Below are 27,750 nucleotides of genomic sequence, written 5' to 3' on the forward strand. Positions count from 1 at the left end.
CCCCCTGCAGATTTTCAAAGTCTGCCCTCTGCCCTCTTCTCTCTGGTAGTCTGTGAAGAACACTCTGTTTCATTCTCCTTGGCATCCTAGCTCTCTCTTCTCCATTGTGGGAGTCCATCAGGCTCCTCCTGGGCTTCACCTCCCTATGCTACCCCAGAAGTGCAACAACTTTGGACAATTGTGGGCCTTATCTCCTTTGCTCTCCATTTCTCAGGATTATTAGCCTTTATTTTCTCAAGTCCGGAATCTTGAAAACCATTGTTTTGGCTTTGCCCTGTTTGTTTCAGTTCCAGTTGTTTCAGTCAGAAAGGCAAATTCAGTTCTTGTTACTTCAAATAGATCGAAAGCTGGAGTTCCTTGATATTTGGTACAGAGTGGAAGTGGGAAGACTTTGAGACTGCATCCTGAAGTGCCATCCTCAGAGAGTAAAATTCAGAATAGGTGGAAGTACTTTCACTATTGAATACATCTTAATACTTAATTTTTTTCTTTTCAGAAAATAAAAACTTACTCATTTTTAAAAATAGGAAAAGCATACAAACAACAACAACAAAAACTGTGGACACACATGCATTTAAGTTTTTCTTCAATGAGTTAGTGAAATGAAATATTCATAGGCAATGCAATAGATTATAATTAGGTGATTCCCAAAGTTGTGTCTCTGTATGAGTAATTATCTTTAAGGAATGTACACAAAACTGAATTCATGCCGTTTGTAAGACTTTCTTTATTTTATGCCTTTGTCCTTCATAATTATTAGTGATGGAGTTTCATGCTTTATCAATTTATTATGATGGTTGAAGGATGGTAAGGTTTCGATTTTGTTTTAAAAGTCATTACCTGACAAACCTGTGGCTCAGTGGTAGAACATTTGCCTAGCACCTGAGAGGCACTGGGTTCTATCCTCAGCACCACATAAAAACAAATAAGCAAAATAAAGGTATTGTGTCCATCTACAACTAAACAGATTCTTTTAAAAAAGTCATTACCTGACAAAAGTACAGGAGGATGGTTCATGTTGTGTTGATTTCCTCTAAAATTTTTGTTTTAGTGTTCTGTTCTTCAGTAGTTTGGAGACAATTGGCTAATCACAGGTACTTTTAGCCTTACATATGTTTTTTTTTTTTTTTTTAAATATGGAATGCTTCACGAATTTACATGTCATCCTTGCATAGGGGCCATGCTAATCTTCTCTGTATCATTCCAATTTTAGAATATGTGCTGCTGAAGTGAGCACATCTTTACCTACTTTTTATTCAGAGATTGATTAACAATAGATTTTATTTAGGAAAACAGAAAATGTTTCTCTTTCTGAGTATCTTTATTTAGGGGATAGTGTATTCTGACCTATACAACTCATACAACATGGACAATGGACACGTCTGAATGGCCAGTTTCTTCCTTTTCTCCATAATAGATATGCAACTGAACCCTTGCTCCAATACTTCAAAGCAGTATTGGGAGGTGGATTTTTTTAAAAAAATTTGATAAGTTCCTAATATTGTTTCTGTATGACAAGAAAACAGGAATTAACTTGGTCCTTGCCCTCTTTGTTATGAGTATATGGCCAGTGAGAAAATTGCCTTATGATGATAATGAATGGGTTAATAATTGATGTACAAAGAAGTATATCTTTTATTTTTTACAACAGTGTTCAAAGCCCATTATTATTCTTATTTTTTTAAATGAAGAAATTGAGTCTTAAAGAGTTCAATAACTGCAGGTGTCACAGTGAAGGTGAAGCTCTAGATGAGACCCCAGGGTGTCAAAGACTGTGCTTCGCTGCCTCCAAGTGAGAGGATGAGATTTTAATTTTTTTTTTCTAATAGTGGCACTGTTCCTCTGCAGACACAATTCAGAATCTCCAAAGCAGAGAAATGACTCTATTCTATGCACTATTTATCGCTTCTGTTATTATTCAGAGCTTTTATTTAAAAAGGAGAATGATAAATTACACTCTTGTTGAAATAAGCCTTTTAGACCTTTGAAGAGTTGGAAACCAAAGGAAACAGACATTCCACAAGAAATGTGACCTATTTTTTTTTAAATAAATCTTTTCTTTCATTAAATCTCCTAAAAATATTACCATTTTTATAAAACTGTTCTGGTTTCTTTGTGCAAATAGCTGCAAGGATATGTCAGTGGGTAGGTTCATTAAAAATTACAAGCATACACCATGACTGTGAAAAGTTGTCACAGCCTATTTCCTGCACTTTGGGAAGGACGCAGCTTTCTAGCGATGGCTGCCCATGAATCTTGGAGGCCAGCACCTGCAGATTACAGCCTCAGGCACAGACACTGTGAGAACAGTCCCATTTTGTAAAACCAAAAAGCTCTGCTGTTCTACAGAAATGTTTTGAGACTGAGGAATGGACCTAGATGAGATAAACAAAACTCATAAACCACTGAGATTAGATAAATTGCTGGAGTTGTTTGGAAGGCTGGGCAGGAACAAACATTCTCTTCCTAAATGTAGTTTTCCTGCACTTGGGACAAGCACACTATCTGATTACCCAGGATGATTTATTTATCTTTCTAGACTGTTGACATGAAGTCTGAATTTCAAGCCCAAGAATAGGTGTACTTCCTGCTGTTATTTTCTTTGCAGAAATCGCTGACTTCTCTCGTTACCTTTTGTGATTGGTGGTGCCAACAATATCAAAGTTTAGTGTGCTCACCTCATCTGTAACAGTAAAACCTAGTAAGTCACACTGGGTTTGAAGTGTAGATTCTGGTGTAATAATCCAACAATAAATAGGGTACCTGTTCTCTTTATAGTTTCTGTTACAGCCTTGTATTGGTGACATTTCAGTGTCTGTTTGATAAAGCTTGTTCATACCAATAACTCATAAAATTCATGCTGCAGGGTAAGTAAGTTCTGCTGAAAGCACTCACTTATTTATTTGCTTTTTTCACTGATTCTACAAATTGATATTATAGCTAATCTCTTCCAGACAGTCATGTGGATCCTGGGATGATCATGGGGACTTGGGTGAAAAGAAAAAAAAGGAAGATTCTTGCTCTTTTGGAGCTTGTGTTTTAATTGGGGGGCTTTTTGTGTAAAAGGTGAATAAAATGGACAAGAACATACCAGGTAGTGATACAGCTCAAAAGAAAGTAAAACAGGGAAACAATGAAGTGTGCTGGAAGCTGGCTGTACATGGTGTGGTCAAGAGTGGCCCCACCAGTGAGGTGACATAGAAGCTCATTCCCACATGAGACGCAGGCCGCCAGGGGAAAATCTTATGCGTGGATATTTCAGACGGAGGTAACAGCTAGTGCAAAGACATAGCTATGATGCAGACCTGGATACACATTTCTGTAGTTCTGTTCTGAACTTGCCCCTTGATTTGCTTGCACTTTTACTGTTCAGACCCTCCCTTACCCTTCACATCCTTAATGAGAATTACACTGTTCAGCAACTATGCAAATATTGTCTTTAGCTAACTGATTCTGTAATGTCTTCAAGAAATTTCATATTTAGAATAATTTTACAAAATGATTTCATTTAAAAGTAGTTACTTAACAAATAGGTAAATTTCAAAACAATCTCCTAAATATCTTTCATCTCAAAACTTACTTTTTAAAAAAATGTGCAAATATATTGTCTCTAAAAAACAAAAGAGGGAGGGGAGGGAGGGAGGGAGGGAGGAAGGAAGGAAGGAAGGAAGGAAGGAAAGAAGGAAGGAAGGAAAGAAGGAAGGAAGGAAGACATGCAATTCTTTTTATGTCTGGAAAGATAGAGAACTGTTTCCCAAATGTAGTAACTTTGAAGCTGGGAGACAGATTCCCATGTTCATAAAGGGAAACTTCCAGGACATAATTTCCTAAATTATTTCTTTCACTGCCCTCTTGGTAGCTCAGTGTCACGGATGAGTGAGTTTACCTCACAAGTAAGCAGTTAGCTCCCCAAGAACAGACTCTTAACCTTAGCTCGCCACGTGATTCGACTCAGGGTGAATGCACAAGATTAATGAGGACCTTGAGTGAAAACAGTCTCTTGTAAGGACAGCACTAAATCTTGAAAGGCTGCTTGTTATTGTTCATGGTGGTTGAGCCCTGGACCAACCCCAACAAGGATTGGTGGTGGTGGCTCTTGATCTGGGTGTATCTTTAATCCCTTGATCCTATTTCTCTGTTATTGACATTATGTCATTCTCTGTTGGAATCTATTTTTAGGAGATACTGCAGATCCTTGCATTTTCTCACTATATCTAAAGGTGAATCTTATCATTTTTCATACCACTTATTTTCTCAGATGATCAGAACAGGACACATGTTACTTCTGGAAGTTAATGCCTTAGTTCTAGTTTATTCTTTCTCCAAGTACACTAAAGACTTTATTTTGTAGCATTGATCTTCTAGTGGACAATAAAATGGTGAGGAAAAAATGCTATCAACTCCTCCCATTCTTCTCAATTTCCCACTGTCTCGTGGCTTTTTTTTTCATACCTGTACCATTTTAGTAAAGAAAACACAGAGAAGTAATCATTAGGCAGAAAGGACTTGAAAGGAGAATCATTGGCAACTAATAATCAGCCAAGCAATAGCAATAAGAGATTTTATATTGTCAGGCGAGACAGGCTGGGTAGAGAATGCAGAGGCAAATTATAAATAGAGTATAAACATATACACAGGAGGAAAATCTGAATCTACTCCATGGCTCACTTTCCTTCAGTGGGCTGCTAGCGGTGGTCTCAGAAGAGCACTCTGATAGGCGAGCAAGAGGCACTGGTTTTATAAAACAGAATCTTCAAAGACGAGGAAGGCAGGCCTGTGGGGAAAGAAAGCAGAAGTCTGGCAATAGGTCATGGGAAAGGAAGGAATCACTGTGGGGTTTGGGATTGAAGAGAGAAAAAAGTAGCAGCAGGCCACAGCCAAACCTGTCATTAGCTTGTGCGCCCGCGCAAGTGCGCACACACACACACACACACACACACACATCACTGATCTTAGAATTGGTTGGTCTGAATGTTATTTTTTTCCCCGTCTAGACTCATTTCCTATCTTATGTTAATAATTTTGCTGCTTCTCTACACCTAAGTCTTAAAACTTTAAAAAAATCTCATAGTCCTGCATATGCCCCCAAAGTGTTATGCAAAGAGTTCTATGGAATTAATACCTACAAATACATCAGTTTTCTATCAAAAGTCACTTTATAGCAGACTGCTATTGGGTAATTGAGATGCACTTTACTAAACATATAACAGGTTTAAACTAGCAGATTGTATTAATACTTGTTTTTGTTTTTACAATCCAATTACCTGGAACAGTGTCGTTTATTCAGAACAGATTTTTTTTTTTTGCTTTAATTTCAAAAACTACATTGGTTATTTTGATGGATGTTTAAAACTTAACTGCTTTCACAGAAAAAATATTTCAAAAAATGATTCTTGATTTTTTCACTTTTCGTGTGTATTGGTGGTGCTTTATTTGTACCATAGAAGTATTCATTTATACGTTTAGAAAATGTTAGAGGGTGCTAGCAATGCCTTAAATGAAAAGAGCTAATTTACCACTTTCATTTCCTAAGAGTGGGTATGGAGTGACTTAAATTATTTGCTCATGGTTTTGCATTTTGGAGAGCACTTGGCAGAATGGTTTGTGTCTGCTCTTAGCTGAGAAGGAAGATTGCAAGTCCAAGGTGGCTTTTAGTTCCTCAGGGCCATTCTCCACAAGGCCTTCTGTCATTCATAATCACAAGCTTCATACAAGGAGAATAACTCTTGAGGTAGTGAAAGAAGAAGGCTAGATCTGTTTAAAAGTTTGACTTGGAGTGAACAGTACAACTTACATGACATTGTATGGTGCAAAGCAAGTCACACGGTCAGCCCAGATTCAGAGGGAAGGAGAATGGTCTCCAAATTTTGTTGGGAGGAATTGTGTTCATTTACATGGAGGGAAGGAATTGTTGGGTGCTATATTGGAGACTAGAGCACTCCTCTTACAAATATAACATTGAATATAATAAGAAAGCTCAGTTTCTTAATTATAAAGGTCCTTTTGATATGTATAGCCTATAAATATTGTGCATAATTTTGAATTCATTCTTTCTCAATATGAGCTCATGTTTCCTTGATTTGGAGTTGTGACACTTCATGTTTTTATTGTTATTGTTATTCTTCTTATATTTTTCATTCTGGGAATTGAATCCAGGGGCACTGAGCTACATCCCCAACCCTTTTAAAGTTTTTTTTTGTTTGTTTGTTTGTTTGTTTTTGTTTTTGTTTTTTGAGACAAGATCTCACTAAATTGCTGAGGCTGACCATGAACTTGTGATCCTCCTGCCTCAGCCCACCCAATTGCTGGAATTACAGACATGTGTCACCATACCAGCTCCATGTTATTTATTTTTGATTTTTGATCTAATAATAAAGAGCTTCCCTTGTTCTACAAGTCCGACAGTTTTTATATGTTCACCTTTAATTGATTCACACTCAACTGATTTATTTTGAAAGTATTCTCTATACCATGCTTTGTTGAAAAGAATCTGAAGACAGATGGATTTGAGTTCGAATACAAATCTACCCTCTTTTGAATGTGGACATTTGGGTAAGTTACTGAAATTATTCAGGCCTCATTCTCCTCATTTGTATAATGAGAATAATTATATTTTATTCATCGGATTAGTATGAAGTTAAGTAAAATTCTTATATATATCACATAATATAATTTCTGGTGTATTTTATTGGAACATAGTAGGTTTTTCTTCCCCTACATTCCTTCAACATAGTAATTAAGTTTCTTATGTAAAATTGTTTTAAAATAGTTTAGGGATATATAGCCTTCTTCAATTTTGGATTTAGTTATTGTAATGAGATCTTATATTAGCAAGAGCAATAATAATATTATTTTCTTATCTAAATACTTGGAGAACAAAATCAAAGTTTGATATAAATTCTAGAGGTTTTAGGTTCACTGGTGCCTAGTGTTTGCATGAAGTTTTCACTTTTCAGAATTCTTTTTTTTTTCTACTTCTTTATAATGACAGCATTTCTTATAAGCTAAGAAATTTTGCCTTTATGAATATGACATTATCATGTGACTTTTATAATATGATCATCAAAAAATCTCATGAGATATTTCCCCCTCCATTAGCATTTAATATTTAAATGAAACAATAGCAATATAATTATATTTCATGATTATCTTGTTTAGACTGTTCTATTATTATGTATTTAAATTACCATGTTAGAACGTGTATTTTTAGCAAAGATATTTGTGGTTTACCTAAGAGATGTTTATGGAAATACTTGATTTTTGAATTCAATCTCCAGGTATAGTAGACTACTTCTTTTTCTCATGATGAAATAGCCTTCATAATGTTGAACCTTGGCTTTTACCAAAATCAATTGGACAGAAATTTGTAGATAGCTTACATGTTTACATCCAAGTAAGTTAAGTTAAAAGTTTTCGAAAAAATGCAAAATTATTACTAGCAATTTTGTTGTAGATAATTTTGTTCAAACAGATATAAAAATAGTTGGAAAATGCTAGTTTGCATCTGAGATGTATTATAGTGACTCTATTTTGAAAGTCAGATAAGAGCTAAGATTAACCAGCAAGTACTCATGTTACCATGAAATAGAAAAATGCAGCACCAAGGGTGGCATGACATGTTTCCCCATTCATAACTGAGTGGGCAGGTGACACGTGTTAGGGAGAGAGCTACTTTCTGATTTTCCTCTGATGAGGCTTGTCAACTAATTTGAATTTTGGGCTTTCAAAATATTAGAGTGTATGAAGTCACTGGCATATTTTAACATTTAACAGAGTCTTACACGTAGCTCCAGAGGAGGATCTTCCTTCTCCAGTTAACACTAAATTATCAGTGCTTTGGCAGGAAGCAGAGAGTGCCATGTGGGTTGTGTTTCTGGGGAGTTAACATTGAAAAACTCATTGTACATTACATTTTTAGAATATATTGAGAGGAAATTTCTCCCTGTTAGCTCCACCAAGGTTTAGGCTCTTTTTCAAATTAATTTTGAGTCCCTTTAACACCATCTTTGGGAATCTGTGCAGGTAGATGAGATCATCATGTCTTTTAAGAGATCTTTCATATATTTCAGTTATTATATCCCTTGTGATAAATTCAAGCCCAACTTAACTTCTATCAAGCCAGCATATATTCTCAACATTGGGAGGATACAACAGAAGAAAGATTTGTTTTCATTTGGACATGACTGAGTAGTTGCTGACACTGAATGGGGAATAGACTCCATCCATATATTAGCACAACAGTGTGTGGATACACAACTGCAGAAAATCAGACTCATTATTTGCATCTGATATTTGGTTCAGTGTGTCTTCAGAATAAATCAGGCATAATTACAAGGCACATACAACAAAATCAGGTGGAGTAATTCCAGGGAATCGATGGGTATACAACAGATATCAAGAGCTTTACAAGAAAAATCTCAGTGGCTTATATTTATTATCTTTTGTTCATGGGAACTTCTGAAGGCGAATATTCTATGAAAATAATTTTTCATTCTTTTTCTCCCTTTAAGAACCAATTTACCAAGTGAGTTTCCATAAATTGGCAGTATTTCCACAAAAACTAATACATTTTTAAATCTTAGTAAGAAATACTTAATGTAGTAAAGTACAATGACAAGGGTACCTAATATTAAGTAGCAGCTTTTATCCAGGAGTATTTATATGATTTGCAATTGAGTTGGCTCATATTATTTACAAATATTAATAAGCCATAACTTATCTGAAATATTAATACACTGAGAGGAAATGTGAAATTTTCAATCAGCATCTTCAAAGAGAATGACTACTTCAGGCGTATAATTATCAACAATTTAGTCAGACTCACATACACAATCTCAAAATCACTTTTATTTACCACTCTCATCCTTATTTCAAGTCTAGTTGTATACTTTATGAATCCACAAATGATCGCCTTTATTGAAAGGTTTGTGTTATTCAAGATGACTTGTAAAGTTTACTCAGTCTTCCCTAGCAAGGGAAACAGGAAATTCCAGAGAACACTAGACTCAGCAAACCTATAAAATCTGAGAAAGCAGACCATTATTTCTGGAGACATTTCACATAACACTTTGAGAAGCAATGACTAATTAGTTTTTGGTCTTAACAATAGCACTTTCAGCGGCTGTTTTTCTCCCCTTTTATAGCTTTCATATTAGGAAAAGAAGGAAAGTACCTCCGAATGATGAAATATTGGCAAAGCATGCACTTGCTTCTCGGTAGGAGCTCAACTCTTTGATCCTTGGATAAATTACCTTCATTGCCTGGCTGGTATTAACTGGCTGGAGAGTAACAACCAATTGTTGGCAGTACAACAACATCCTAATATGCTTGCCTGTAATGACTGAATGATTATTTCAAATTGAAGGTTCTGTTTTCCTATTCCAGAATTCATGTAAAATGAGCCCTTAAAGAAGTCTGGCTGCTTATTCATACCTGTACCCTCGTCTTATTCGTGGAGCACCTTGCCTAGCCACCCACTCCTCAACTGGCAGCCAATTGTTAGTCATTAGCAGAAGAAGATCTATTCTGAGTCCTCTAAATGCAAACATTTGTACATTATGTCTCCTTGCTTGCTTATTTATTTACTTACCAACTTATTTACTCATTTATCTGTTTTAGAATCTCACCTTTTATTATATATTATATAATCTATATCAAGTCAAGAAGCCTTCCTCGACTCCTCTTACCTCTACCATCCCATAATGAATCTATCCTCAAGTCCTGTCTGCTCCACCTCTACTATTATTCTGCTGATCCTGGTCTCCAATGTGTAATAAATTTAGTTGATCTCTTTGTTTTTCTTTAAATTCCCCCCTCTGATTCAACCAAGACTGGCTACATTTCCTTCCTTCTTTTTTCTTTTCCTTTCTTCTAATATTTTGTTTTATTTTGGTACAAACACTTAACACGAAGCCTACCCTTATAACAGATTTTTTTTAAGTATCCAATATAGTATCATTATTCTGGGTTCAAGGTTGTACAGAAAATCTCTAGAAATTATCCTTCTTGTATAACTGAATTTGATTATTAATCCCCTATACTCCCCCACCTTCCTAGACCCTAAACCACCATTTTGTTCATTGTTTCTATTTGACTGTTGAGAGACTTCATGTAAGTGAAATCATGGAGATTTGTCTCTGTGGGACTGAGGTATTTCACTCAGCATACTGTTTTTGTGTTTTAGTCATGTTGTTGCACATGGTAGGATTTTCTCATTTTTAAAGGCTGAATAATACTCCATTGCATGTAGGTACCTTTTTTTTTTTTTTTTTGTAATCCATTCACTGTTGATGGACACTTAGATTCTCAATTCTTTTGGATAAATACCCAGAAGTGGGATTGCTGGACCATATGGTGTTTTTATTTTCAATGTTTTGAGGAAATTCTAGATTCCTTTCCATAGCAGTTGTTCCACTTTGTGTTTCTACCAACAGCATACAACAAACTGAAAAACTTCTCCTCAGCAAAGGAAACTATCAACAGAGTAAGAAGGCAGCTTACAGAATGGAAGACAATATTTGCATGCTGTATATATCTGATAAGGGATTTATTACTAGAATATATAAGGTACTCTTACACCTCAATAGTAATAAAATGAATAGCCCAATTAAAAAGTGGTACAAACACTTAACACGAAGCCTACCCTTATAACAGATTTTTTATAAGACATTCATCTAAAGAAGACATGCAAGTGAACGAAAGGTGTATGAAAAAGTGTCCACCGTCACCAATCACTAGGAAAACGCTAATCAAAATCACAATGAGATAGTACTTTACAACTGTTAGAATAGCTATTTTTTAAAAAAGACACACATGGGGAGAATGTGGAGAAATTGGAGCCCTGGTATATTCCAAAGCCAGCAGGAATAAAATCTCAAGGAATAAAATCCCCCTTGAGATTTTAGGAGTCATATCTTGGTGTTTCCTCTGCTCAGAACCTTCTAGTAGTCTCTCATCTTCCTCAGAGTAAAAGCAAAAATGCTTTTCATGGCTCACAAGAAACTATGGTACCCCTCACTGCAACTCCTCTCCATCACCCTGTCCTTTGGCACTGGCCCCTGGCTGGACTTGGGCATGCTGAGCGCACCCAGGTGCTGCTTTAAGCACTCAGAGCTCTCACTCTCAGGCAGTTCAGCTCCAGATCCCTGTGTGGCTCTTTATCTTCCATCTTCAGATTTGTGCTCAACTGTCACCTTCTCAGAAAGGTTGTCCTGGAATACCCAGTAAAAACAGCAATCATGCCCCCTCCACATTGCTTTTCTCTGCATCCTGCTTCCTCCAAAGCACTGTTAGGAACCCACAAGGTGTTTGATGAGTTGCTTATAGTGTGTCTCCCCTCATTAGGACACAGACTTCATGGAGGCAGAGACTTTATTTTGGAACTGCCATCGCCCTAGTGCAAGAACAATGCATACCACGAAATAGGGATTTAATAAACACTTTGTATTTCTTGAACGAAAAAAAAAATGAATAAAAAATTAATCTTTTTTTTCTTGCTCTTTCCTTTGTCTTGTGCTTCCCACCACCACTTTCTGTCATTCAGTTTTATATCTTGAGAATTTGTTTTTTTCTTTGGCATCAATTATAGAAGTGTTACCCATCCAACCAGTTTTGTAGTAAAGTTACTTCCAGATGGATGCTGGACTTATTTAATGTCCTCAATTCCAGATGGCCTGCAAAAGTCTGGCTCTGTGTGTGAGAGTGTGTGTGTGCGCGTGTGCAAACATACGTGCACGTGTGTGTTTTAAACTTGTCTTTACCCTGCCTGTAATGTTTGCAATAAAAACAAAAAGGAATATAAATTTCATATAATGTTTTTGATACAACTTCCTCATGTTGTTGCAAGTCATTCAAGAATGAACACATAGCATAAAGTTTAAATTTGGAGAGGCAGAAATTCATAATTTCTTTGACCCGAATCATGGAATTCCTTTGCAATTTAGATACACTTCCAATTAAATCAGATAGCTGGCATAGAATTGAAACTGTTCTCAATGGACTGGATCCTTCTGTATTCTTTTTCCCAATATTTAATTGAAATGCTAAAATAATTCATTTGTTATATTCCACTAACATTTCCTGAGGGACTACAATGTAAAGTAATATTAATTTTTATACACACTTAAGTGTTAGGAACTCCAATAGGTATTTCATACATTAATTAATTTAAAAATTGATAATTTACGACAGTTTTATAAAGGTAGAGAATACCATCCTTATTTCACATCAGCAATCTAAAGGTTCTGAGAGATTAGTTTACTGAAGTACACAAAGCCAGGAATAACATAGCTTGGAAACTGACCCAGTCTGAATTAAGAACTTGAACTTGTTTTCCTAGACTAGAGTTTCTCCAACTGTGAACTGCGATCTATAGTAATGAGACAATTATAAATTATGATTATTTTCACATACATATTTTTGAAACAAAAGTTTCTTTGTATAATACAAACATCATATATACCCGTATTATAGATGCATTCTGATATTTTCTACTCAATTCCAGCCTAGCCTATCCCAGCCCATCCCATCCTGTCTCACCACCTGCTAAATTGGCTTTCTGATGTACTCACTAGTTTTAGAAACTGCTTCTAGTGGCTCTCTCTTTGGGAGGTTGAGGAGGATCACAAGTTCAAGGCCAGCCTCAGCAAGTTAGCAAGGCCCTAAACAACTCAGCAAGACCCTGTATCAAAATTAAAAAAAAAAAAAGGACTGAGGATGTGGTTCACTGGTTAGGCAGTCCTGGGTTCAATCCCTGGTAAATAAAAAAAAAAAAAAAAAAAATCCAGACAAAGAATGAAAGAAACTGCTCCTATATATTTGAAGTACTGTGAACAAAATTAGATGATCTGGAACTTACAGATGGACAGGAAAAAAAATAATGCTTAGAGACAGTAATCATCAAAGATGTTATATTAAATGTAGAGAACTTTTTTATTTCCATGAGGGCACAAAAGTGGATGATATTCTTTAGATCCCTTCTTTTGGTATTTTCAAGTGTCCCAGCCTGAAAAATTCATGAGAATTGGGGAAACAACTCCCATAATATGGTAAAAACATGCATTTGCCATTTTTCAATTTCTTTCTTTCCTATCTGTGACAGTGATTTTGATATCTAACCAAAAGGTGTTATGCTTTAATTTGGGGGGTGATTTTTAACGTGAGCATTATATCCCTAATCACCCTGTGAATGCTGAAGGAAAAAACAAGAGAGAGAGTTGCAAACGGGCTTTGAAAAACAGAGGGCTAAAGACATGCACTACAGTGTTGCAGATGTACATATCATTGTCCCATTATCATAATACCATTACACCTGCATGTTGCCTTAAAAAATAAACAGGTAATAAGTGTTTGCTGTGTTGATGAACAAGTGCATTATATTCTGATGTCAATATCTTGTGGTACCTGCAATTGTGACTAGGACTGCGAATTACATATCAATATCTTGCTGCTGTATTAAGTTATCTGTTGTGAGAAAAATCAATTTATTCTACAAAATTTATTGAAAACTTGGTATGTATGGAAAGAACTGTGTGCAGAATACCATCTCCATTGCCTACACCACAAACACAGGATTCATCTCCTGCACATTCCTTCTTACATTCTCCATGGACAAGTACTTTTTGAAGAGTCCTGAATAAAACAAGAGTTCATGCCTTTAGCACTATTTGTCTAAATAATCTAATCATGCCTTTCAAAATCTCTATCAATTTTCCTTTCTCTAGGGGATAATTAAACGTTCATCTATCTACCTATCAAAAAATGCTTACTTACATTCTGTAGGCTCTCTTTTTATGCTCTTGATTGTTTCCTTTGCTGGGAAGAAGCTTTTTTTTTTTTTTTAATGCCATCCCACTTATTGATTTTTAATTTTACTTCTTATGCTTTGGGAGTCTTGTTAAGGAAGTCAGTTCCTGAGCTAATAGGTTGGAGTGTTGGGCCTGCATTTTCTTCTAGCAGGTACAGAGCTTCTGTTCTAATTCTGAGTTTTGTGCAGAGTGAGAGACAGGGTCTCTCACTACATATGGATTTCCAGTTTTCCTAGCACCATTTGTTAAAAAGGCTGTCTTTTCTCCAATGTATGTTTTTGGCACCTTTGTCTAGTATAAGGTGAGATAGCTGTATTTATGTAGGTTTGTCTCTGTGTTTTCTATTTCATTCCATTAGTATTCCGGCCTGTTTTGGTGCCAATACCATGCTGTTTTTGTTATAATAGCTCTGTAGTATAATTTGAGGACTGTTATTGTGATGCCTTCTGCTTTGCTTTTCTCACTAAGGATTGCTTTGGATATTCTTGGTCTTTTATTTTTCCAAGTGAATTACATGACTGCTTTTCTATTCCTTTGAAGAATGTCATTGGAATTTTGATGTGAATTGCATTAAATCTATAGAGTACTTTTGGTAGTATGGCCATTTTGACAATATTAATTCTGCCCATCCAAAAACATGGGGGATTTTTCCAGATTCTAAGGTCTTCTTTGATTTCTTTCTTTCGTGTTCTATGGTTTTCATTCTAGAAATCCATCATATCTTTTTTTTAGATTGAATTTTTTGAGGCTATTGTGAATGGGATAGTTTTCCTAATTTCTTTTTCAGCGGATTCATCATTGGAATATAGGAATGCAATTGATTTATGGGTATTGATTTTGCATCCTGCTACTTTGCTGAATTCATTTATTAGTTCTAGAAGTCTAATTTAAAATGAATTACTGTACATAAATAGCAGAAAGATCAGTAGAGCAGAGGGAAGGGAACAGGGATGGGGAGGAGAGGAGGGAAAAGGGAAGTACTGGAGACTGAATTAGAACAAATTATATTCCATGATTTTATAATTATGTCAAAATTAATTCTCTTGTCATATATAACTAAAAAGAACCAATAAAAAAATAAAAATTAAAAACAATGCTTACTGAGCACCTACCAGGGTGCTCAAGCTCTGAGTTGGACAGTTTTTTAGTCCATTAAGTTTGGTAAATTCTCTGGGAGGCATCTCCTTCTAGCTCTGTGTAGACACTGTCAGCCTCCTCATCCATTCCTTGGTTGTAGCAGAGTGATGTGGCAATGTCTGTTTTTGCTTTACTTCTCTGTTTTATTCTGATAGACTTTGAACTCTTTTTTTGTGTGTGTATGGTGCTGGGGATTGAACCCAGGGCCTTGTGCATGTGAGGCAAGCACTCTACCAACTGAGCTATATCCCTAGTCCGACTTTGAACTCTTTTGATGACATATATTTTAACTTATTTATCTGGATTTTCAGAGGCTAATATGAGGACCTTGCATACAGCAGACACACAACAAATACTGAATTAATCAATGGAGAAACATTCAGCAAAATTTGATATCAATTTCTCATTACAAGCCTGGTGATTCAGGCTATCCCTAGTCCCTCAGATTCTGGACCTTTTTTGAAGCATTCCTATGCACTCATATCCACATCTTCACCTGGAATCAGTAATAATGCTACTGTCAACCTCCTGAATGCTAACTGAATATTTGAATGTTCAGTTTGCATGCTTGAAACATTGATAAAGGGCTCTTGGCAGGAGCAAAGTCTATTGTTATATAGATTACAACAACGAGAGTCAAATAAATATTATTTGTACTATACTAATAGCAATATTTGTACAATACTTACACTGATGGCTCCTATATGTTTTCTTTGGAGCTATTGTAGTGATGTATGAGATAAAGTAGTTGCATAAAATTTATTACTGCTGCAGTCTTAAAAGGTTGTTCAATCAGAATTTGATTAAAAATAGGATATTTCTAGTTCAAATAAGATTATGTAAAAATTATTGCACAGTCCTCCATTCAAAGATTTATGTGGTAATCTGAAAGGAACAAAAATGTGTAACTTTCAGTTGAAAGTTGGTTTAATTCTATTAGGAACTCTTGTGAGTGATAATAAGAAATGTGGGAAAGATTCCTTGATTCCATTCATTTTTCATTTAAAAAATTTACATGTGGTTGTTTGTTTTCACACTAGTCTCTGATAGACTTATATTTATGAACCCATCTGTCTGAATTTTTGAACTGATTTTAAGTTATGGAAATATTATGAGGGGTATTTGGTGCTTCACATTTATGACAAGCATTTAATTTAACTCCTTTGCAAAGGAAAGGGTGTAAAACATTTAGTATCTGCTATGAATGGTTGTACCTGGTAATTGTAATTCAGTAGATTGTTTTAATGAAAATTAATATTGTTAAATGGGGCTTTATTTAGTACATAATTTGTAGTTAGATCATTCATGTCTTAGTAGTAGCTAAAATGAAACATACATGGTGGTTTAGCATTGTTTATTTTTTGAAGGAAAATGTAGATGGATAAGGGTAGATAAAATGTGGTGGAAATAATTGGCTTTCTGGTCCTGAAATTCAAGCCCTGTTACATATCATTTACTGATGAAAAAATCTAACTGTACTGATATAACTAACGTATATTATTAACTTATTCCCTTTAGGATAAAGCTAATTGTGAAGTGAGGAATTTTGAGGGCTCTCTTCCAATGGGACTGGAGGTTTTATATACTAGTTAAAACTCTGTAAATCTCCTCATAGTACATAGTATCAAGTTTTCTGAGCTGATTTTAATTAAAGTTGATTTTAGGCTCAATTTCACTTCATTTGAAGCTAAAATGATCTGTAGAAAGTAATCTTTTATGTAGAAGGGTAAAAGGAGAAATTTTAAAGAGTGTATATGTATCTGTGTGTGGTATGTATATGTGTTTATATACATATAATATATTCAAGAACAGCAAGGAAAGTTTGCCAAAAATATCATATGACCTCTTTGTTTACTGTAAATTTTTTGAGCTGTATCCAGAGGAACTTTAGCCTACTGAAGTCAGACCTTTGAATCACCAGTGTATATGTGTGTGACCATGGACAGCTCATTGAGAACCTCTTGAGTCTCTATGTGCTATCTTTAATCTGTTTTTAAAAAGTTGCCGTCATCAAAATATACACTTCAGAAACCATAAAAAAGATTGCAAATTTGACATGTTGTACACTGATATACAATATATGTAATATATATGTGTGTGTGTGTGTATATATATATGATGCTGAATAAATATATAAATATGTATTTTTAATATAATGTTAATATTTGAAGGGTTCCTGCAAATCACGAAAGTACTACAAACGTGGACGAAGGCTAAGCAAATAAAATTCATAGAAGAAATTCAGATGGCTAATAAACATGGCATATGTTTATGTGAATAAGTGATCAAATAAAATGATACATTTTTATTTACCCTGAGGATCTTTCTAAAAGATTGGTATGACCCAGTGTCAGTGATGGTGTGGGAACCTGGGCAATATGATGTGCTATTAGAAACATTTAAGGGCTAATTTTTCATTTAAAAAGTTTAAATTTTATGCTTTGTCAGGAGTTTGACTTCTTAGAATCAACATATAATAAATAACTATTTATACATTTGTATAAATTCATGCATGTAGACTTTCTATTTTCAATCATAAAATAATTATAGAAGGGTTACACTGTGATGTGTCTATAGTTAGAATGAGATATGTATAACTGGACATGAAGGATGTCCAGGACATATTGCTAAGTGAAAGGACTAGTTGTATGCTATGTAATATATGTGCTATATATTATAATATATGCTATATGACATGTTATATAATGTATCAATGTGTATATGTGGTGTGTGTGTGTGTGTGTGTGTGTAGATATTCAGTAAAAGTTCTGCAATAATACATAACAAATTCTTAGCAGTTGTCAATCCTGTGGAAGGAAATGTTCTCTCTTCATTCTATAAACAAATGAATTGTTTCAATTTTATGAGGCTAAAATTTTAATATTTAATAATTTTAAGTTATTTCTGCTTGCATCATCCTAATAATAGTAAACACTTAGTGAATCAGTGAAGTGAAAATTACTTTCAAATGCACTGCACAGTACAAAATAATGTGTGTGCATGTCGTGTCCTGGTACAGCTTTGTTCTTAGTATCTGTACTTGTGTTGACGTGCATCATATGTAACTTTGGATGAGTTTGAATAGCTTCCACTTAACAGGCAGTTAATTTGACCTGCATAATTCATTGTTTATTGAATCCAGTGGTTTTGAATGATGCTAAATATTTTTCCTCTGGTAATTTCAGAGATTCAAAATGGGAAGACTGCCATATTTGGGAGTTTTCAAATCAATATCAATGTCTTTCATATTCATATTCTCTCTCATGCTCTCTTTCTGTGATTCTGTGCAGTTTGTTTTCCCCACTCTGCCTCTTTGTTCATCTCTTCTCTCATTCTCATAAAATCTAAGAATACTTTGATATAAATACTGTAAGTGAATTGTCATTTGACTTCCTAGAGGTAATATGAGGCTTTGTAATGTTTAAAATTGGTTAAATCAAGGCAACAAATTAAATCTGTCTGGCTGTCAGTCTTATTATAGTCTGTCAAGATCTTTAGCCATCTCATTTCTACTTCTTCAGGTTCCTCATCATCTCTGCACAAATTCCCCTTCATCTCTGCACAGATGATGCTCACAAGCACTGCTGCCTCTTCCCCTCATGTCTCTATAGAATCCTGGAAGCTCTTGAGATCTTAGCCTTCATTGCTACTGTTTTCTCACTGACAGAAAGACCAATTAGCAGTTGGAGAAATCAGTGTAGTGGATTAAAATGAATATTTTCAACAGGATTGAAAATGTCAGAATGCACAAAATGTAGCTAGCTAAGTTTCATCTCATAAAACTCCTCCTAGTATGTACTATCATATGTATATGTATGGGTTATGTACACATACATACACAATGTAAATGTTAATTCTTATTGTGAGTTGCAGTCAAGAAGTTCAAAAGCCCCTATCTTCTGAACTGGCTTCACTTAATGATACTTTGGAGTAAAAGCTTTAGTTTATACTGAAGTTCCATTAAAAAATATATTTTCTGAAGTTTATCATTGCACTGACACTTGAGATGTTATCAAGGAAGTTACTCATTCCATCGCATCATTATAGAGACTCCTGGGAGAAATTCCTGTATGGTATTAATATAAGAATAATTGTACCTATCTTGTTTTATTTTTATCATTAGGACACTGTGAAATAGGTTCCCATCTATGTTTACTTCTTTATATTGCAGTTAAATAGAGTAAAACTATTCATCCTTAAATGAATACACACACAAACACACACACACACACACCACACATTCATAAAAGGATCTCATTTAGTCTTATTTTTGGCTTCATCTTATCCCTATTCTTATTTCTTCTTCTTATATCTGGCATTATTTTATGGACCTATTCTTGCTTTCTCTCTTTGTATTTCATTACCCTTACAGATACATTAAATCTTTTTTTTTACAACAAATACTTCCTTTTCTTCTCAAATAAAATAAAAGAAGCATACAGATTCTAATGATTCTAAAAAATGGCATAGCTACTATGTTTGTCAGAATAAACAAATACAACAAAACGTAAAGCTCTGGGATTCTCCTTCTTATTAAAGTGTTTATATTTGTCAATTTTCTATTAAAATGCTAACTTTTCTTCCAAGCTAGAAGTCAAATTGCTTGACTTCCACGCTTTCATGTTAATGTTCTGAAAGCCAATTCCACAATAAGAGTCAATGATTGGAGTGCAGTGGCACATGCCTGTAATCCCAGAGACTGGGGAGCTGAGGCAGGAGGATCCAGAGTTCAAAGCCAGCCTTAGCAAAAGCAAGGCACTAAGCAACTCCGTGAGACCCGGTCTCTAAATAAAGTACAAAATAAGACTGGTGATGTGGCTCAGTGGGCGAGTGACCCTGATTTCAATCCCTGGTACCTGCCCCACCCAAAAGAGTTAATGAGATCTACCACATTAATTAAGTGCATTAGGGAAAAGTTCTGGCTTCTAGTTTCAACTTTACCACTCTGCTCTTAGAGAGTTTGGCAAGTTGACAGCAACTTCATAAGGTCTTTCAGTGTTATGTAGACATCTGGCCTTTATTTTGTAACTATATTCCATTACTTTACCCATATCATTTCTCAACTCTTATTGTAACCTTTTACTTGATCATTTGTCTTTCCCTCTATTTTTGGATTATCTTTTCTTTTAATGAATTTTTAATATTTTAGTACTGTGTGGCAACTCAAACTATTACATTTTTAAATAAATATATTTATAAGTACATCTATGTATATAAAAGTCAGATGTTTATATATTTAAAATATATAGTTTTTCAATGTAGAAATGGTATAACACTTGCTTGGAAATAATGTATTATGATTTATCTCAGGTTTTATTTTCATTCATGCATAACAGAGATTACATATTATGATACATTCTGATGACCTCTTTCAATATTCACCTGTTTAGGGGTGAAACTCAGATGACTTTTATTTTGGAAACAAGAAAACAAATTATAAAAGATTCCCGTTGTTTTCCCCTCCATCTTCCACCCAGAGAAGAATTTATACAGTTAGAAGGGCTATCTAAGCACAGAGGGAAATTAATTTTCACACAGATTTTCAAATCCCAGTGTAAGGACTCTTCAAAGTCTGAGCAACCTAAAGAGAGGAACAGCAATCACAACATTAATGACTAACATTATACACAAGATGCGTCTCCTATCAACACTGAACTTTTTCTACTGTTACATTAGTTGTGGGTGGGAAGAATTGAAACTTTTTCTCTGTTCTACTCATTACTCTTACAATACCCGCCACTCCTGTAGATTTAAGATTCACCGAAATTATTGGAAATAGGTAATTTTCAACAATCTATATGACCAAATACTATTATTCCCAAATTGATGTTCTTGCTTTTCTGAAAAGTTGAGATCTGCACTCCATATGGTCTTGGTGATGCATCTTATTCACTCTCCCTCCACCTTTGCTTACTATATTCATGCATTGATTTCATCAGCATTAAAGGGGCCCACCATTGTTTGAATTCCTGGGATTTCCAATGGAAACATTATCTGAAATACTACAGTTGTTCTCAGAGTAATCTGAACTGAACTACATCTGCAATAGGTTTTGTACTTTAGAGTGAAAGAGTTTACACCATCCTACTACTTTGCAATATCTATTTGTAATTCTTTATGCTGCAATGTCATGGAAAAGCGGCATTTTTTTTTTCCCTTCTCTCTGGGGTTTTCAGTGGTTTGATAGTCAAGACAGTGCCTGGCTAATTAGCTTCTAGTTTGTCTCCATCTCCAGAGGCCCATTCAGCCTCATCTCAGCCACAAATTAGGGAAAGTGACTTCGATTCAGACCTTAGATTCACAAGGGGCTGTATTTGGGAATTCAGCTACAGTAGATGGCCAAGGCGCCCACACTGACAGCTGATTGGTTCCTAATATCTGAATTATTTTCCTGAGCTAATGCTAATCAGTGGCAGTCTCTGATTTACTAAGGTATCACAGATAGAAACATCTTTTATAGCAGTCCCTGTCCTGATACAAACCCTCTTCCACAGAAGTGAGACAGAATCTCAGTGCACACAGATGATCCAGGGATGGCAGGGTCCTACATTTGCCTCAAGTGGCTTATTGGGTTCCTTTCTGAAGAAAATTCCATTCTATGCTTTTGTTTGTGCATCCTACAGTGATAAGTTAAGATATATTTTAGCACTAATTTGTGCACTGTGATAAAATGATCAGTGAAAATTATTTAGTGATTTAATGTAAGTGTATTTTCTGTGACAGAAAATTAAACCAAAAAAGACCAATTGGCAGATAGCCTCACCTCTCTCACAAATACCTCGTTGGAAAATGGTTAGTTTGAATGAACAAACACATATATCTCATAGAAGGAAACAAAGTTAAATAAACAGGAAGTAAGTACAATTAGACAATTGAATATAGATAATCTTTTAAGACTTGAATATTCACGTGTTAGCTATGGTCCATTCTAAAAATAAGGTCTTCCTCTTGTAATAACAGCCTTGGAAATGAATATTAGTTAAGTTTCCAACACAGTATATATGTATTTTAAAATATATGTAAAATATAAATATATAATGTAAAATATATATTGGCTTAAAGACAAGTATTTTATTAACTAGAAAGCCCAGCATGTCATTTACAAAATAGAATTCATGAGGTTAAATATGTTTTGAATGACACTAGAACTCAGCTTGAATTTGTACACACATATACAGGAACATACTCCCTGTGCATATAGTATCTACCTACCTACCTATCTGGAGAAGAAAAGCTTCATTCTGGCCACTAATAATAAAGATAGTAATTACTATTAACAGCAATATTGCAGTAAATCTCTGAATAGACATCTTCATACATATTTTTTGCATATATTAGCTTATCTTATAAATAAAAGGGGAAAGCTAGATTACTATACTTTATCCTCCAAACACTATATGTTCAATATTCATCTTAGTATTTGAATTGTTATTTCCAAATGCATTCATTTTTTTAAGTGTATGGGATGAGATAATGGTATCCTCATGATTGATGAAGGTATCTGGTTATTTGACTTTGCTAGGATTCTTTTTTTTTTCTCTTGCAAATTCATAGTTTTTATACTGTGCCATGACCAAAGGAGGCATTAATCACCAATAAAATAGTATAAACCATAATGTTTTAATAAATGTTTGGAATGAGAACTTAAATTGGGTGACTGATAACACTGTTACATTGTCATTTTTCTCTAAGTAGGGTTTTGCTAACCCTCTTCTTTCTCATTAATATCAAGTACTATTCATAATTTTTGTCATAAAATGACTTCTATTATTTTATTTTGTATGGAGTAAGAATATAAAACATTTTCTTCCTCATTTATTTCATTTAATGACTAAATTTCCCTAGAATATACAACTGATCAGGGCTGGATGTCTTAGCTACATTTGAGTTTCTTAAATTATGTGAGGCCTTAATCATTCTATGACCTGAGAAGGCCCTGTCCTCTTACCAATGTATGTATTATAGAAAGGCAGGAGGTTATATTCACCATATCAATGATGCAAGAATTCACAGCTGCAGAAAAATGAATTATGCATTTTTAAGACAATAATCTTATCATGGCAACAGACTGCATTCTTAATCAACTGTAATCAGCTTTCACTAATCATGAAGGTAAAATTAGTTTTATTAGATCAAGTCACAACTTTAATAATATAAATCCAATTACGTTGAGTTATTCTAACTTTTTGATGAATACTTAGTTTTTCACTATAGACTATTTTTGAATGAGTTGTATAATTTGTTTATATATTTACATTATTTTCTATTCGATAGTACTAATCAACTTTATGTGTTGAGAAGCTGGTAACTTTCTGCTCACTAAAGAATTTTCCTAAGTTCTCATAGTACAAATAATTAATGGTGAAATATGGCAGGACTGAGTGGACCCTATAATTGCGTTTCAGATTGCATCTGTCATTATTGAGAGAAAGAAGTGCCTAGGATAATATGAGTCAATGTTCATAGAACTTTCTGAGCCATTTTTAATGAAAATTTAAATCAAACATTGTTCGTCAGTGCCTATATGTAATTGTTCTCCTGTATGTTATAACCAGGCCTGTCTGTTCCTAAATGCCCAGAAGCAGAGCTGTTTACAGATAGCAATGAAAGCATTGTTTTGGAACTAGCTTGCTGGAATCAAATACCTCTTTTTACGCATGGCTAAGTTGGATAGTTGACAGCCATATTTGGAATTATCCTGAAGTTGGTTTGACCTTTTCATTAGGTGGTAGAAATGAAAGCAGAGAATAAAAAGAAGACTTTAATTTAACCTTTTTAACAAAAACCTGCTTATAAGTCAAACACTTCTTGATATATACATGAGCTGCTGACGCCATAGAGGCTCATTTGCTTCTTAAAGAACAAAATTTAAGTCCAAGGGAAGAGAACCTTTCTCTGGAACAAGTGAGCTCTATTTAAAAAGTGTAGGTCTCTATTTAAAGAGAGCAGGGCTGGCAAAGGCCTCTGTCATCTGGCCAACCAAGAGGATAATGTGCGGAGACATTTAAATTCAGTGGGACAAACACTACCCTTTGTTGGCTCCCACACTCTCAGACACACACACAGAGCTCCCACTAAAGTTAGAGAACTGTGTCTAATTTGGAATTCAGAAGATGGCCAAAAATAAATAGTTTATTGTGATATTCGGATTATATTCACAGTTTTCTAGGTTTATGTGGATGACATCACTGCTTTCAACTGAGCCATTCATCAACACTGGTCACTATTCTTTCATATGCTTTGTGGTGGGTGGGCTTAAAAAATAAAAAAGAGAAGGACTGAATTTAGAATAGATTTGACAAATCTTAAAAGAAGGAAAAGGCTTACGGATATGTTTTTGACTCATATCTTATCCTTTACTCTAAACATGCTCTGTGTGTAATTATGTAAATATTTCAGGTATTTTAATGACAAAAATAGCATCTTAGTTGAAGATATCTTATCAAAAAATTTAAAAATACTAAAGGTTCCTTTCTCCCTCTATTTCTGTTTCCTTGGGGAAAGACTGTTAATATGGTTCTTTCAGGTATTTTATTTTCCCTCTAATTTTATTTTTTTTATTTTTATTTTTTGCAATATTGGTCCCTCTAATTTTAGATAATACAAATGTGTTTCTCGCTCTCTCTCTCCCCCCCATATACATATATACACATACACATATATATGTGTGTATGTACACACATACATATACATCTTGTTATGCATATACATATTCACAATATGTATATGTGTATATGATAATATGTATATATCTGTGTGCTGGTACAAGATGCTTTTTAAGAAAAACAATGACATATCAAGGATGGCCTTTTATATTAAATGCTATAAATGCTCTCAATATATTTTAACAGCTGCACATTATTCAGTGTAGGCACAATGTGATCAAACTTTTTCCTAACTATTGGGTATTTATTTAGTCTGTTCTTTTTTTCCCCTCTACTTCAACAAAACAAAACAAAACAAAAAACCCCAAAACAAAAACTAGTGAATATCTGTGTGCATTTTAATCAATGAATGCTTGTAACCATGTGAGCTTTGCATTTTTAAAAACAGTTGTGGAAATTTGGGTAAATGTCATCAAATTCCCATGTTGACAGATTCTTTCTTTCATTCCTAAAAATAATATAGGATTACTGATGTATTTAAAATAATGGAAATGTTTATTGACCCTCATATGTCTATGACATCAATGACCTTTTAAAAAATACAAATTTAGATGTCAGTGTATGAAAATAAAAATAAGGGTTTCAAATGATTTATGATGAAATACATTGAATCTAAAATAAACTCTGTGTGAAGAAAAATACCTCATAGTGTTTATTTTAATGATTACTGTATTTTTGTGAAATATTTCTACACCGCTTGTGAAAATGATAATCTCCAATATTAACTGTGTTTTACTGTTTCTTTTCCAGAGATAAAAATAAATACTGATAATTTTATGCTACTTATAAAGCAGAAGAGATTAAGATTTGCCTAACTTAACCATTATTGTGGAACTATTTGGATTAGTAGTCCATGAGAAAATGGAAATGTTGCCTTGTCTATCACCATTTTTTTTTCATGTGTAGCCTAGAATTTGAAATGCATAAAAGTAAACTCAAGAGTAATGACTTTTGTTGTGCAAATTGAAATTATAAAAATTGAGATTTTTATGTCTCTCAAAAATATGTGCATTTGTAGCTTTTATACCCTATGCTTTCTTATCCAGACTGGATATTGTGGCAGTAACTTTATAAATAAACATCATGTACACCTAAAATCATCACCATATACTTTATAAAATCAAAAATTTTGATTGTTTGAAACTTCATTGGCTCCTATTGTGTGTGTAGTCCTATTAGGATATATATTTGGAACAATATAGATAATGTGTGTGAAGGGAATAGATAACTTGTAGATTGATATGAACCCCTGTGCACATGTCAGAAAGAACTGTAGGAGGATCTGTAGGTATTTATCTTGTGGAGAAGAGACAACCATAACTATTATAAAGTATATCAAGAACTCTCATATTTTAAGCAATATGAAACTAAGACCAATGAGTAGATATTAACAGGGAAACAGTTCAACTGTGGTTTAATCCTTATGGATATTTTATGTACTAACAGTGCTTATTTATTGTACAAAATGAAAAGTATTGAAACAAAACAATAACACCTTTGACTCCACTACCAAGAAGTACACTACTTTGTTATATTTTCTTAATCGTATTTAAATTAATTGAATATTCATTAGAGTTCTGGGACTAATTAGGGTCACAGAAGGAAGAATGGGTTATTATAACTATTTCATGGTAATTTGAATGTAGCAATTTTTTTCCACTCAAACATTTCACCTGTTTAATACCACTATTTATGGTCTGTCTCTTGTTGATTTCTTGATAGAACTTGAAAGAGAGTCTTCAAAAATATGTTGCAAACATAATGCAAAGAGATTTGCAAAGTCAAGTTACATTTTTTTGGAAGATTTGGAATTTTATTAATTTTGCTGAAAACATCAGTTGACAAAACATTAGAGAGCAAAACTGAAATTCTGGCAGAATTTGACCTATTGATACTTCAATAAGGCAGACCCTACAAGATTTGTTGCCTGCTAGATTGCTTAAAGGAAATTGAGGTTTGGGTTGCAAAGAGAATAATTTGCATGTCCAAAAAGTAAGAAAAACTCTTGGAAAAATTGATAAGTTCTAGAATATTTCAGCAGAGCTGAAGACTGTATTAGGAATTATTACTTGTTTTGCTGGTAAAATTAAATCCAAAAAAAATTATATTAAATCTGAACATACATATGCCCTAAGACCTAGCATAGACCTTTAGATACATTCTCTATAGAAATTACATATATATGAATAAAATGTATTTACCAATGTTTATAGAAGTCTATTCATAATAGTAAAAGTGTGGAAACAACTTCAAATTTAAAAGGATAAATTTTTAAAATTCATATAGGGGAATATCATATAGTAATGAAAATGAGCGAAATTTTCCGTTACATGAAATAACCATCGATGAACTTCACAAATACAATGTTGAAAGGCAAAAACAGACACAAGAGTGCCTTGAGTATGATTTAATTTTTAGAGTTAAAAATTAGGCAAACCTAATCAATAATTTTAGAAGTCTGGCTAGTTCTGGGAGTTTGTGTCTAAGAGGGAATGAGGAGCTCTTCTGTGGTTCTCAGAACCTTCTCAGAAATACCAAAATTCTGCTGGTATTTTGGCTCTGTTTGTTTGTGTTATCACTAAGATCTACTACTGTGGTTTGCTTATTTTTCTGAATGTATGCAACATTCAAATAAAAGTTCATATTAAAAAAGTTTCCCTGCCCTATCTCCCTGCCCAACACACACACACAAAACAATTCATTCTAAGAAGGAGCTCAGAGTTATAAAAATAACCTAAATCTGATCTGGGGATGTTGCAAATGGTAGAGTGCTTGCTTAGCATGTGCAGGGCCCTAGGTTTAGTCCACATATTGAAAACCAATGAACAAAACAAAACACCTTAAATTTTATTAAGTACATATTTACATTTCTTTATTTGTATGTTTTATATATCTATTTTTGAGAAAATATTTCCCCTTCTGTCCGTGCCCCCATGGTTTAGTATGAGATTTAAGTACACTAATGGTCTCAATATCTCAAATAATGAAAAATCTCCAGTTTTTACCTCCAATATATATCTGTCTTTTTAATTTAGGAAATTGAGAACTATCATACATTTTGTTTCACTTATCATTCTGTTGATGCTATTTTCCATGACATTCAATATTTTCAATTAAAAATATTTCATTGACTGAAAGTACTA

General features: G+C 34.1%; 1 protein-coding gene and 1 non-coding gene across 2 annotated transcripts in view; one reads left to right on the forward strand and one right to left on the reverse strand.

Moving 5' to 3' along the window:
• The window catches only part of Hdac9 (histone deacetylase 9), an 861,354-nt gene that overhangs the window by 303,452 nt on the left and 530,152 nt on the right, over positions 1-27,750 (forward strand). The gene's annotated exons all lie outside the window — the stretch shown is intronic.
• LOC114090548 (U6 spliceosomal RNA) lies at positions 1,131-1,237 on the reverse strand. The gene has a single exon (XR_003582377.1). It is a non-coding gene; the product is annotated as a U6 spliceosomal RNA (small nuclear RNA).

Source organism: Marmota flaviventris, chromosome 1 (assembly GCF_047511675.1).
Source record: "Marmota flaviventris isolate mMarFla1 chromosome 1, mMarFla1.hap1, whole genome shotgun sequence".
NCBI classification, from domain to species: Eukaryota; Metazoa; Chordata; class Mammalia; order Rodentia; family Sciuridae; genus Marmota; species Marmota flaviventris.